This window comes from Sciurus carolinensis, chromosome 11 (genome assembly GCF_902686445.1).
Source record: "Sciurus carolinensis chromosome 11, mSciCar1.2, whole genome shotgun sequence".
Classification (NCBI taxonomy): Eukaryota; Metazoa; Chordata; class Mammalia; order Rodentia; family Sciuridae; genus Sciurus; species Sciurus carolinensis.
Window position 1 is genome coordinate 126,453,310 of NC_062223.1, and position 12,733 is coordinate 126,466,042.

Sequence of the window (12,733 nt, forward strand, 5' to 3'; positions counted from 1 at the left end):
TATGAAACCTAGATCATCAAACATATTTCAAGCAAAGCTGTAAGGAGGAGTAAAAGCGAGAACTCTCACTGAGAATGGAACCTTCTATACTCAGCCTCCCTGCACTATCCCCCCTTCAGAGTTTCAGGCTGGTGCTGGTATGCCCTTTCAGTTTGCACTTCTAGGGACCATCAACAAATACTCCATACACTTTTGAGCACCTCTTTTATGTTCTGTCTTGGGTTTAATGAGAGAGATCCAAACAAGCACCTAAGAGTCAGCCCTGTGTTTCCTGAGCTTGCACAGGAGATAGGGAATTAATTATAAACCCAAGGCTACAGAGAAGCACTAGCCCAGAGCAGGACACAGGCTAATGGCAAAGCTGTAGTCGGTACCTACTAGGAGTTAGGAGGACTTGGTTTAGGATTGAAATCAGACCTTAAAGATTTGGATCTTAGCTCTGTCTCTTTAGCTATAAGTGCAAACCACTTCTATCTATCTTTAAGTCTCTTAGAATGAGAATGATAATACCTATTGATAGAATTGTTTTGAGGATTAAATGAAACATTGGATATGAAAATGCTTTATAACCTAGAAAATTCTAAGTACATTTTAGGAATTACTATCAATGGAAAGTGATCATGCTGGTTGGAGTAATAAGGGAAGACTTTATTCTGCTGTCCACTTGTACTTTCTAGACAGGTACTATTAAACATGGATAGAAGTGGGAAGCCAAAGGCCAGTTCCTGGAAGGATTCTGTGATGTTGGACCATGTAGGATGTATGGGATGGGCATGGGGGTGGCTCATTCCTTTAACCCACCTCTTCTTCTGAAGAATCTGCTAAGGCTTGGGATACCTAAGACACATCTGAGAAAAATGGAAACATTAGGTAAAAACAGAGTTAACAGGGCCATGCAAGGTTTAAAGGAAGAAGGATGGAAATGAAGTTCGCAGACTGCTGTGTTTTGCCAAGGCAAAAGCTATTGCTAGACATCCCCAGAGATTCCCTGGTAGGAACCATGATGGATTGGCTGGGAAAGTTTCCTGCCCATTGGGTCTTTGGTGTATGGTGACTCATCAACAAAGGGCAGTGTGCATAGTCCCGTCTTCCTTCTTTTGCTGAGGAGGAGCAAAACTACCCCAATTCCACCCCCTGCTCTTTTCTCCTTCAGTGTGTGGTTAACAGTTGACAGTTCAGTGTAAACACTTGAGGTGTCAAGGGTAGTAGTAAATGGGAAGAGGATTTAAGAAGTCAATGTATGCCTCAATCGCAGAGCAGCTGATGTGGTTACACTGTCATTACTTTGGTTCATAGTTACTCTTAATGCTAGCTCATCTTGTAGAAATGTAATTACTGTGTAGTTTCTTTATATCACCAGATCTTATGAGGTAGATCAGTGGGCCCCACTCAGCCCTTAAGGACTAGAGCAGTGTTACGATCTGCACTATTTCCTCTTGGTTTTATCTTCATTCCTATAAAGTCTCTTGAGGAGGAGGAAGTTCTATCCTGTTTTCAATTTTCTGATGTCTAGTTCTGAATTTCCTATAACTGAATGTAGTCTCCTAGCTATCCATCCTAGCTTACTGTCTCTCCTTATGCAAATACCTTGGTGAGTGCTACATTCTGTAGCAGGACCACTTGGCTGGGGAACTGGGTTGGGTTGCTACAGAAGATGCATAATGTTCTTTAGAAATAGTGTCCACTGAACTGGTTGCAATGGTGCATGATTGTGGTTAGGATGCTGAGGCAGGAGGAACACTTGAGCCCAGGAGTTCCAACCTGGACAGCATAGTAAAACTTCATCTCAAAAAGTAAAAATAAAAGTAAATAGTACCTACTGAGACAAAAATTACTAGCTGTCTTTAATATCCACTCTTCTACTCCTCTTTACTTATGACTGAAGGACACCCTAAATAATAACAGCAAATATGGCTCCATTCCCAGGCTCCCTTGTAGCTGTCTTGGTCATGTGAACAGCAGGACTCTATACAACTTCTAGATGATGCCTTTCCCAGTTGCTTCTAGCCTTCCCACTGACAGGCACCTGGGAGCTAGAGCACCCTTGTGGATCAGACGTGGAAGTCACACTCTACCGTTCACCTCCTGAGTGTCTATGATAGAGTAACCATTCTTTTTATGGTTGAAGTTTTTATCACATGACTCTTGATAGAGACCTTTTCTATAGACATCATCTTCAGTGGGGGATCTGAGAATATGGACTCAGACTGTCCTTCATCAATCTGTGCTGCAAGCTCTACATGGTTAAAAAGCTAAGTGGGAGCTGGAGAAAACTCCACTGAATCTGGGCCCATCTTATGCAATAGACTCTCTGGCTCACACTTGGCCCTGAATATCTTGCATTTCTTCATTTCCCTTTGCTTATGGTTGGCAGCCTTGGAGATACACCCTCAGAGGCCACTTACACTCAGAGCTCTTGGGATTCAAGTTTGAGAGAATCACAAGAAAGGAGGAGAAGGGCTATGGCCAGGAGGAGTGTTGTTCCAATTCTGAGTACATTGCTACCATTGCCTGGCATAGAGAAAGGTACTGTGCTGGGTTTGGGAGTTGATCCTGGTGCTGTCACTCACCAGCTATGTGATATTGAGCAACTCTCCCCCCTGACTCAAATGAGGGAATTAGACTAGATGATTTCTAGAATGTCTTCCAATGTTAGCATGCTACAGTGTGACAATTCCATGACCAGCCTTGTGGCTCCAGTGTCATCATCAATATATGAATCAGAGGTCTGCATCTGTACTAAGAGTTGGACAGAGGAGCTCCACTCACTTATCAGTAGCTCACTGAACAGAGAAAGGAGTCCTGGTATAGGCAGGAGGGGAGAGGACATGAGGGTAGGGGAGGCAGAAGGTACTGCAAAGGTGTCAAGTGACAGATCCTTCTTTTTGGGAGTCTAGTCTCTCTGGAACCATATGGAGTTCACACACACACATACACACACACAAACACACACATGCACATATGAAATCTGTGAGAATACAGTTACTGATAAAATGGGCCCCTGGAGTGGGACCAAAGCACAAGGTAAGAAGTGGGGGAGGGATCAGCACAGTTTTGGAGCTTGCTTTATGACCTTGGATGAGTTGCCAAGCTTTTGGGCCTCAGTTTCCTCTGACATGAAACAGGGACAATGCAAACACCTTCTTGAAGGATGGGACCGTTCATAAGGTACCTGACAGTAGGTGCTGAGTCGATTCTAGTTCCCTGGCTCCCTCTCTCCTTCCTACTCCTGACAAGAACAGACTGTCTGATCAGGGCTCCTACTTATTTCCAGCGGCCACATGAACTTTCTGCCTTCTGTCCCCTGGGATTCCCCTGTCTTTTCCTGCATCTTTTTCTCTTATAGCTGTGTATCCCTCCCCCCATCTGCAGCACAGTTCTTCCATCACTGTTCCTTCTTTGCAGAGGGCAGGGAAAGGTGGGGTTATACAGATGCCCAGTGATATTTCAGAAGCTCTAATTAAGGGAAGATTATGCATGCCATTTGAGTTTTAAAAGGGATTCAGCTCAGAATGAATAAAATGCTAACTTCTCCCCTGTCTAACCCACTCACCCGCATACCCTGGGGCAAAATGAAACATAACTCAGTTTCTCCAGGAAAGGCATCAGACGGCAGGTCATTTCGGTCAACCAGCTGACAGCCATGGCACCCACGGTCTTGGCAAATGTCGATCCTGTCATGTGTCCTCCCTCTTGCCACCTCTTTGTTAGCGAGATGTAGATAGAAGAAAATGACTGCATTGTGCTGAATCCTGCCTCAAATGAAAGCTACATATTCTGTTCTACAAACAGGTGGCAGTACAGATTCCAGGTTATGTGGCCACTGGTGGACTGCAGAGAAATTTTTCCAGTCTACAGCCATGGAAGTGTCCCATTTTGTCTGATCTTGGAAGCTGAGCAGTGTTAGGCCAGGTATAAAGGATCTTCTCTAACATCTGTCTCAGAGGCCTATCCCCTTCTTTGTTGCAAACCACCCCCAGCCTCTCCTACTGCCTCACGAGACTCCTGCCCACTCTCTGTAAGCCAATGACAACTGTACCTCATTCCTCAAACAATTCCTTGCTCATCCCATGATTTAGGTGATTTTTCATCAGCAAATGCACATACAGACACATGTGTGTACACCCATACTCTCTTAAGATTGGCCCCAAGTGCTGGTTTTGTGCTGTTTCGCGAGTGGAATATAGTCTGCAGCTGCATAAAGCCTGTGTTGTCATCCTCTGGGGTCCCTCAAACACAGCTATTTTTGTGGTCCTATTTCAATACTCACAGGGGTATCTCTGCTCTGGACTGGGTCTTGGCCAATAGTCCCACTCTCTTGGCCTGGATCCTTTTCAATCAACTAAGTATGAGTCATGTTGGTACTGTAGCTCTTTTTTAAGGGACAAGTTCATTGCTATAGTTTGAAGAATTCTGGGAAACAAACAGCACAATGGTGACACAGTACAAGGTGTCAGTAAAGGGGATGATGGTGTTCTAAGAGATGGAGCAAGAGACCAGTCCTCAGAGATCTCAGGGCATTAAGAGGTCTCTGGAGTCTTCAAGACAGCTGCGATTACAGAATAGAAATGGAGAAGCCCCTGTTGGTCAACAGAGAGCCCTGGCCCAACCATATCCCATGATTCTGCAAATGCTTTTTAATGACTTGATATCTGTTTTCCCATCTGTAAAATGGAGACTATGATCATGGACAACCGTCTAGGACTGGAAAAAATATCTTACCAAAGTTGTTTTCAAATATATCTATAGAGGAGATGTAAGTCTTATTTTAGCCTGTACTAAAATCCCAGAGAGCTAAGCCCCTGTGTTCTTTCCCACTTTCTTACCAAGTCAGCACCTACCTAGCACAGCTCCTGTTGGCAAACCTTGCACAGGTGATTGAGATGACAGAGGAAAGAATACTGTTAAAGTTTCAACACTGGTCAAGTCTCCTAAAGACTGGGAGGGGCATTCAAAGCAAAACGAGCAACCCCATTGCCACACTTACTCAACCAACCCTCACAGAGCAAACGGTTTTTAATCTTTCTTATTATGGGAATTCATAATGCTACATCTCAAAGGTTTTGTGGCTCTTGCATTTAGCTGTGGAATAAATGCAATTCTGAAAATTGCCGGGTCATGGTTATTTACTTCTATAGTTATTTTTATTTAAGAAAGCCCTTTTCCTCTGGGTTCCAACAAGAGGGCAATACTATAATTTTCTTCACTGTTTCCCTTTAATGAGGCCTAAGGTCAGGCAAAGGAAGTTGGATAGTTTTAGAAGTGACCCAGCAATCCAGCTGACCTCGGCCAGAAGAGGTAAACATAACTCACTCCTCAAGGGGATTAATTGCTCCTGGCTCCTGAAGCCTGGTTGAAAGGTGAGAAAGTGATGATCTCCAACTAGGTTCAAGTTCACTGTTTCTTTTCCTAGTTAATCATTTTTATTCTCAATTGTGCTACCTGGGCAGGGAGGCACCTCCCTGATCCTCTAGTTCCATAATCTAGGGCTCTATAATTTCCATTGCAATTGTATTTTGCAGAACCCGCCATCAACAATCTGAGGTTGGCCACCCTGGGAGGATGCTTTTAGTCCAGTAAGTTCACCTCTTTGGTTTACTCTTTACTGCTCACGTCCCACCACCCATTGCTATTACCAGTCCTGGGATGGCATCTGGTACTGTTTGATGTTTAATGTTGTGAATGGATTAATGACCACGGATGCCTGAACTAACTGGAGTTCTCTCTGAATTTCCCTCTTCCCTTGTCTTCCTGGCCCTCGGTTGGCTGAGAACAGTAGGAGCTCATAACAGGCAGCATGTCATCCATTCTTGACAGCCTCGGTGCTGTAATACGGGCCTGCCAAACCCATTACAGTAATGACAGCGCTGCAGAATTAGAACACTCACTTCTACATAGGCAAGAAAAATAAATGGGGAAAGGGGGGCAGGGTTGGAATGTTATATGACTTTGCTGTCTTTCTTTTCCTTCCTCCTCTGATGTGACATTCTTCTCTTTTTTCTTTTATGCTGTTAAAGAGATAAGCAAGCATGCAATCATAACCCCCTAACTCAGTGAACGAATTTTCAGGGAAGGTGACTGTATCACTGGGGTCTTGGGGAACTATCTGAAAGAGATTATTGTGCCTCATGATGGAGGAAGGAGTGTCACTCCATTGTCATCTCCTCAAATGGGGGCGTGGGTACACAGAAGCTCTTTGCTGGGGCCTGGATAATCTCAATAGGCTCTGACAGAATTAACTTTCTGCCTTGGGCTGAGGGACAAGGGGGGTTGCAAAATGTAATGATCATCTTTCTGACTGGGGATCATAAAGGACTGTTGGTAATTATGATAATTAAAGTGATTTGCTTACAGTAATTAGTCCCTAGGACTCCCTCGAGGAGGTAAGACAAAGAGATTTCTCTGTTTTTTGTATGGGCCAACTGAGGCACAGAGAGTTGGGACCAAGCACTAGTCCCGTGTGATCTCACGAGACAGGTCTAGGCAAATAAACTGGGGACTCTGTCTAGACGAGGTGGTGCTGGAATGACTGTTTTGTGGGTAAAGGTGCATTTCGTATGAGTTGTACAGGGTCGGTTTAAGGCAGCAAAGAGACAGCCTGGACCAGAACTCAGCAGAGTGCCTGCTGAGTGTGGATGTTTAGTTGGAAGCATATATCAGTGAGGTACTGGGTTTTCCAGGGACTGCCAGGTTCAAATGGGGAGACAAAGTGCTCACAAAGAAACAGTGAGGCTCAGAATCAGCCTTACTGGAAATGCTTTTCAACCAACCACCCAGCCCAAGGATCAAAGGACTTGGAAAAAATGAGTGTATTTTCTACAAGATCTGATAGGGACCCCTGGTGGCATCCTTGGAACATAAGGTAGTGCTTATGCATACCACTAATGATCAGGCTACAGAGAGGGAGCCCCCTGAATTCTTGCTCAGCTGTGGTCATTGGGTCTGCTTTCCAGCAACTTTGAAGGCCAGGGATGCAGATGCATAAGGGATTCGAGAACAGCAAGAACAAGAAGTCCTGAACCTCAGGACTTCTGCTGTGTGAACTTGAGCGGGTCATTTATCCTCTCTGTGCCTTAGTTTGCCCATGAATGGGGAAAATGATACTAACAACACAGGGTCCAGAGAGTTGCAATGTTGGATGGATATTAGTTTCCTTCCTTTTACTGTGTGCGTGTGTGCGCGCGCGCACGTGTGCAAACATGCACACACACACACATGCAAATGCACACATGTGTAATGGGATGCTGAGGGTGGAACACAGGACCTCTCCTATGCTCAGCAAGCACTCCACCACTGAGCTACATCTCCAGCCCTCTTCTTACTCTTAAGGGAACAACTCAGACATGAGTCAGTCAACTGATATCTCACTGAGATCATACAATGTGTTCAATCTGGTGCAAGAGAAGTTTGAGGGAGGAAACTTACCATTAAGAATCAAATGAAAAACTATATAGAATGTTTAAAAACTATATAGAATTCTCTGCAAAAGCTATATGACTGACAATTTGGTAAGATAAGGTGCTGGCACAAGAAACTGTTGAAGCCAATGAAGACAAAGGATAATCACATGCTACATTGTCTGGTGAGAATGATAAGTTCTCTAGAGTCTCCATAAGCTACAGGATGAAATCCAAATAAACACAACAGCTTGTGTCATCAGCTCCTGGAATGTCTCTCATCCTCAAAGTTTGTTCCTCATAGCACCCTTGTCTAGCAACTATCATTCATTCATTTCATCCATCCTTCATTCCATTCATCCATTCACCCACCCACTTACTCCACAAACACTGATTGCCTATTATATACAGGCACTAAGTGTCCCGGTCTCTGGGATGTGGATATATCAATCAGGCAGGCTGAGAATCTCTGAACTTATGCTTTAGTGTGTGTAGAAGAGACAGACCATGTAAGGACATAAATAAGAGATTCAAATAGTGAGAAATACAAGGGAGGACGTCAAACAGGCCAATGAGAAGGAGAGTGTCTGGAGGTGGTTTGGCAGACTCCCTTAAATGGGGTGGTCAGGTTGGACACTTGGAGAATGTGACATCTGGGCTGAGAACTGAATATGAACCCCTGTCTCCTCAAACTAAGTGGAGAGTGAAGACAAGGAAAGAGAGTTCCAGGTTGATGGAACTGCTAGTTCAGGTTCTGAGGTGGAAATTGTCGTGGAGATCATTTCCACCTCAGAACCTGTTCCTTCAGGAACAAAAGGAAGGTTTCTATGGGTGGAACTTGCAGGTCCTGGAGAACAGGTGACATGACATGACACTGGAGTAGGAAACAGGACCAGATGGAGAGGACCATACATGTGAGTCAGGGTAGGAAGTTGGGATTGCTTCCTACACAATGTGTGCCAGCCAGTAAATACTTTCAGCAAAGAAATCACACAATCTGCTTCATATTTTATTTTCAAATGATCACAACTTATAGTTTCCAAAATATACATTTCCATGCTTCTGCATAGCTGTCCCCTGGGACCTTATTTACCTGCCAGACTTTTCTCAGCGTTGAACTCTTATCTTAGGTGCATCTTCCTCACTGAAGCCTCCCCTGCTTTTTTTACAGGCTTTACCCCCTACCAGTTACTCCTTTTTCTTTCTCCCATGTTTCCAATATACCTTGAATAGTGCATATAATTAAATATATCACCATTACCTGCTTGCCTGTGTCTCCCCTAGTGAAGGACCTGGAACATGGTAGGGGCTTAATAGATTTGATAAGGGCTAGTAGTTAGTGTAGGCTTCATGGAGGTAAATCTTGAAGGATGAGTAGAATTTTGATAGATGATAAAGAGAGGTCAGAGTCACACAAATCCAGCAACATCTGATTGGAAAGAAATTGTCGTGGAGAAAAGGAGCCCAACTCCAGTGAAAACCACAAGGCCTACTCTTTTCTGCAGCCCAACAGGAACACAGGCAGTTAATGAGAATGATAGATGATGCTTTGCATATGATATTCATGCATTCTGCATATTTTCATTTACTATTGAAATGCATGAACAGACTTCTCAATTCCCTCCTTTCTTCTTTCCTTCATTTAACAACTTTTAATTAAATGTCTCCTGAGTATCATGCACGATGCTAGGCCCTGTGATGGATAAGCAAGTAGAAATTTGGTTTTAGTGAGTTCATTTGGAACAGTATCCAGGGAGAACCAGGAAAGGACAATGGTTTCCAATTCTGAAATCAGATCATGCGAGTGTGACTAGTGTCTCTGATGAGTTGAACTATCTTGGGCAACTGGTTTATCCTCTCTGAGTCTTGATTTTCTCATTTGTGAAATAAAGTCAATAACATATAAGTTCCCTGTTATCCATAGGTGATATAATTCAAGACCCCCCAATGGATGCCTGAAATCACAGATAGTACTAAATACTGATAAAGAGAATAATGCTAAGTGACTAGTGGGTGGGTAGCATATATAGTATAAGAATAATGGATAAAGAGATGATTCACATCCCATGCAAGATCAAACAGCATGGTGTGGAAATTTAATATGCTACTTCAAAAAGGCATATAGTTTAAAAATTATTTTTTTCTGGACTATTCCATTTAATATTTTCAGATTGCAGTTGACCTTGAGAAATGGAAACTATGGAAGCAAAATGTGAGTCGGGGTGTCTACTACCTAATAGGGTGCAGGGCGCACAGCTAGATCTCTGTGAATATTAGCTATTTGTTTTTATTTATCCCAGATGTACCTATGGGAGGATTTATAAATTCCATTAAAAACATCCCAAGCTGGGCACAATGGCACATGTCTGTAATCCTAGCAACTTAAGAGTCTGAGGCAGGAGGATCACGAATTTGAGGCCTGAGCAACTTAGCAAGAAGACCCTGTCTCGAAATAAAAAATAAAAAGGGCTGGACAATGTAGCTTAGTGGTGGAGCACCCCTGGGTTTGGGTGTGTCCAAATTCCTTCCTTCCCAAATTGCAAGCCTTCAGAACCCAAATAAACTGTAGTTTTACTTGGGACAAGGGTGGACATGCTGAGTTGGGTGGGGAGGGGACGTTGAGAGCTACTGCTTTGTGTTTGTCAAGGGTTCACCTTGGCTGGCTCTTCAGTTCTAAGCAGAATCCACCCACTTCCTTCATTTTTCTTTTCTTGCCTTAAAGATGCCCCAGAAAGATCCTAAATTGATTTCCCCCTGACCTAAAGACACCAGGAAGAGCCTTCAGGGTGGCTCCCAAGACTTCTGCCCCTTCTCTGCCAGTCACTCACTTCTTTACCTGTCCCTATGGTCACAACCACCATTGGGGTCAGTGAGTGGGTTGAGAGAGCTCAGACATGCTGTGTGTGTGATTCATTTGCATTGGGGGATTCTGAATAGATAATAATTGACTTCAAATGGCAATTAACAGAATCTTTTCAAAGAAATGTCTTGATGGTTATAAAATGGAAGGTGAAGCAGACCACAGTCTCTTGTTGTGAGTAATTACAGAGGCAGCCGGTTATGCATGGGTTTTAAATGACCTGATATTTCCACCCAGTCATGTTGAACGAGACATGTTCCCTCAACTTTCAGTCTGTGACCCACGGTTCTCTTCCTCAAGGATGGTGTGTCATTCAGCTTTTCATTGCTGTGACCAAAATACCTGACAAGAACCACTTTAGAGGAGAAAAGCTTTATTTTGGATCATGGTTATAGAGGTTCATTCAGTCCACGGTCAGCCAAGTCCCATGCCTCTAGCCATACCCACCTGCCCACAGCTACCACCCAATCAGTCTATTCAAACTAGGAGGGCTGGGGAGATAGCTCAGTTGGTAAAGTGCTTGCCTTGCAAGCACAGGGCCCTGGGTTCAATCCCCAGCACCGCAAAACAAAACAAAACAAAACAAAACAAAACTAGGATGGACTGCCTAGATTACAGAGCTCATAATCCAATAATTTCACCTTTGAATATTCCTGTATTAACACTGGAGCTTTTGGGGGGTACCTCATATTCAAACTATAACAGATGGTATTTGAGGAAGATTCACTTTGGCACCTATCTGAAATCCTCTCCTTGGTTCCACGTTATATCACAGGGTAGGAAAGAATTGAAAATCACCACCATTTGAAGACAGAAGGAGAAAGAACTCACATTTATTACACAGCAAGTCTTTTATTAGTAACTTTTACTCTCCATATCTCAATCCATCCTTAAACAGCCTAGCAAGGGAGTTTTATTCCGTTACTTTAAAAAAAAAAAATAGATGAGGAAACCGAGGTTTTGAGACGTTAAATGACTTGCTTGAGGCCAGTTTGCAGAAATGAGATTTAGATTTGCAGTGTGTGTTTATGGGTCCCATAACCTTTTCTACTAGACAATATTCCTGCACTTCTCCCTCACAGTATTTAAAACTGATATTAATTATCCACCTATCTGATTATTTATTGGTCCCCTTTCCTGGCTTTAATGTAGGGTTTTACTAGGGCAGAGAGACACTGTCTTTTGCATTCAGCACTGTATATTCAGTGACTATCCCAATGATAGGCAGTCCATTCATTTGCTGAGTGAATGACTAGTTCCCCTGTGACATAAATCATGGAAGTGACCATCTGATGATCAAGCAATACATTTATTCAAACAAACAAACAAACAAACAAGTGAGTGTGTTTGGGCACACCTATAATCCCATTGACTCAGGAGCCTGAGGCAGAAGGATCACAAGCTTGAAGCCAGCTTCAGCAAGTTCACAAGACTCTGTCTCAAAATCAAAAATAAAAATGGCTGGGATGTAGCTCAGCAGTAGAGCACCCCAGGGTTCAATCCCCAGACCTGCAAAAACAAAGCAAAACAAAACAAAACCATGAAAACCCACAACAATTTCACATGAAGCAATAGACTTGGTACTGGCTAAACCAGGTAGTCTTGGTTGGTAGTCATGATGCAGGATCTTCCTCTGAAACAGAGATGAAGCCCATCTCTATAATCCTTTTGTTCACAGGCTGAGCGTGCATCAATAGAAAACGATGTCCTCTTGCCTTAGCTCTCTACTATTATCCTCAAAGGCAGTCCTCTTCCTCATCTCCTGCATCCTAGGGTAGTGAGGAGGAGGCACTCTCAGGAAACCATGGCCTTTCCACCTTGCCTAAGGAAAGGACCTGCCAACTGATTCTCTGGGAAGAAAACACTGGAGCAGACTGTCATCAATGGCTGAACTCTTGTCTACTTTGTACTCCTACACATGAGCTGGTTTAGATGGTTTTAATGAAATCTTCAAGTGTTAGTTGGAAGGAAAGATGCATTATAAATTCAGAACAACAGTGGTAAGATTGGGGGTAGGTAGGCTTGAGAAGAATGCCAATTCCTTCCTGGTCAGTTTTTTAAGACCAGAGTGAAACTGGAGGCTGCTAAGATGGATTCTGAGATACAGAACAGCAAGCAAGAACACGCAGGGGCAAGAATGAACTCAGACGCACCCCGAAGGCAAGGAGGGCTTGCAGTTTGAGGAAGAGGTTTAGGGTGGGGGTTTCAGTTGCTCTTTTTCTAACATGCTTTGACACCTGTGCTATTCTGAGGATGTGAAATGGCATGCCTTACCTCCTGAGACACTCGGTGGTGCTCACAGGGAAGGAGGGCTAGTGAACAGAGTCAGGGTGGGTAGGAAAGAGTAAGTGGCAGGTGGCTAGCTGATGTTTCTCATCACCTATCTCCTTCGTGCTCCTCTAGCCTTCTCACTACCTTAGTGATGGAAGCGTTGAGATCAGGCCAGCATTTCTGAGTGTGGCCCGCAATCTCCTGG

At 43.7% G+C, this 12,733-nt stretch overlaps 1 protein-coding gene across 4 annotated transcripts in view; it reads right to left on the minus strand.

Moving 5' to 3' along the window:
* Kirrel3 (kirre like nephrin family adhesion molecule 3) overlaps window positions 1–12,733 on the minus strand; it is a 568,427-nt gene that overhangs the window by 341,737 nt on the left and 213,957 nt on the right. The window lies entirely within an intron of this gene.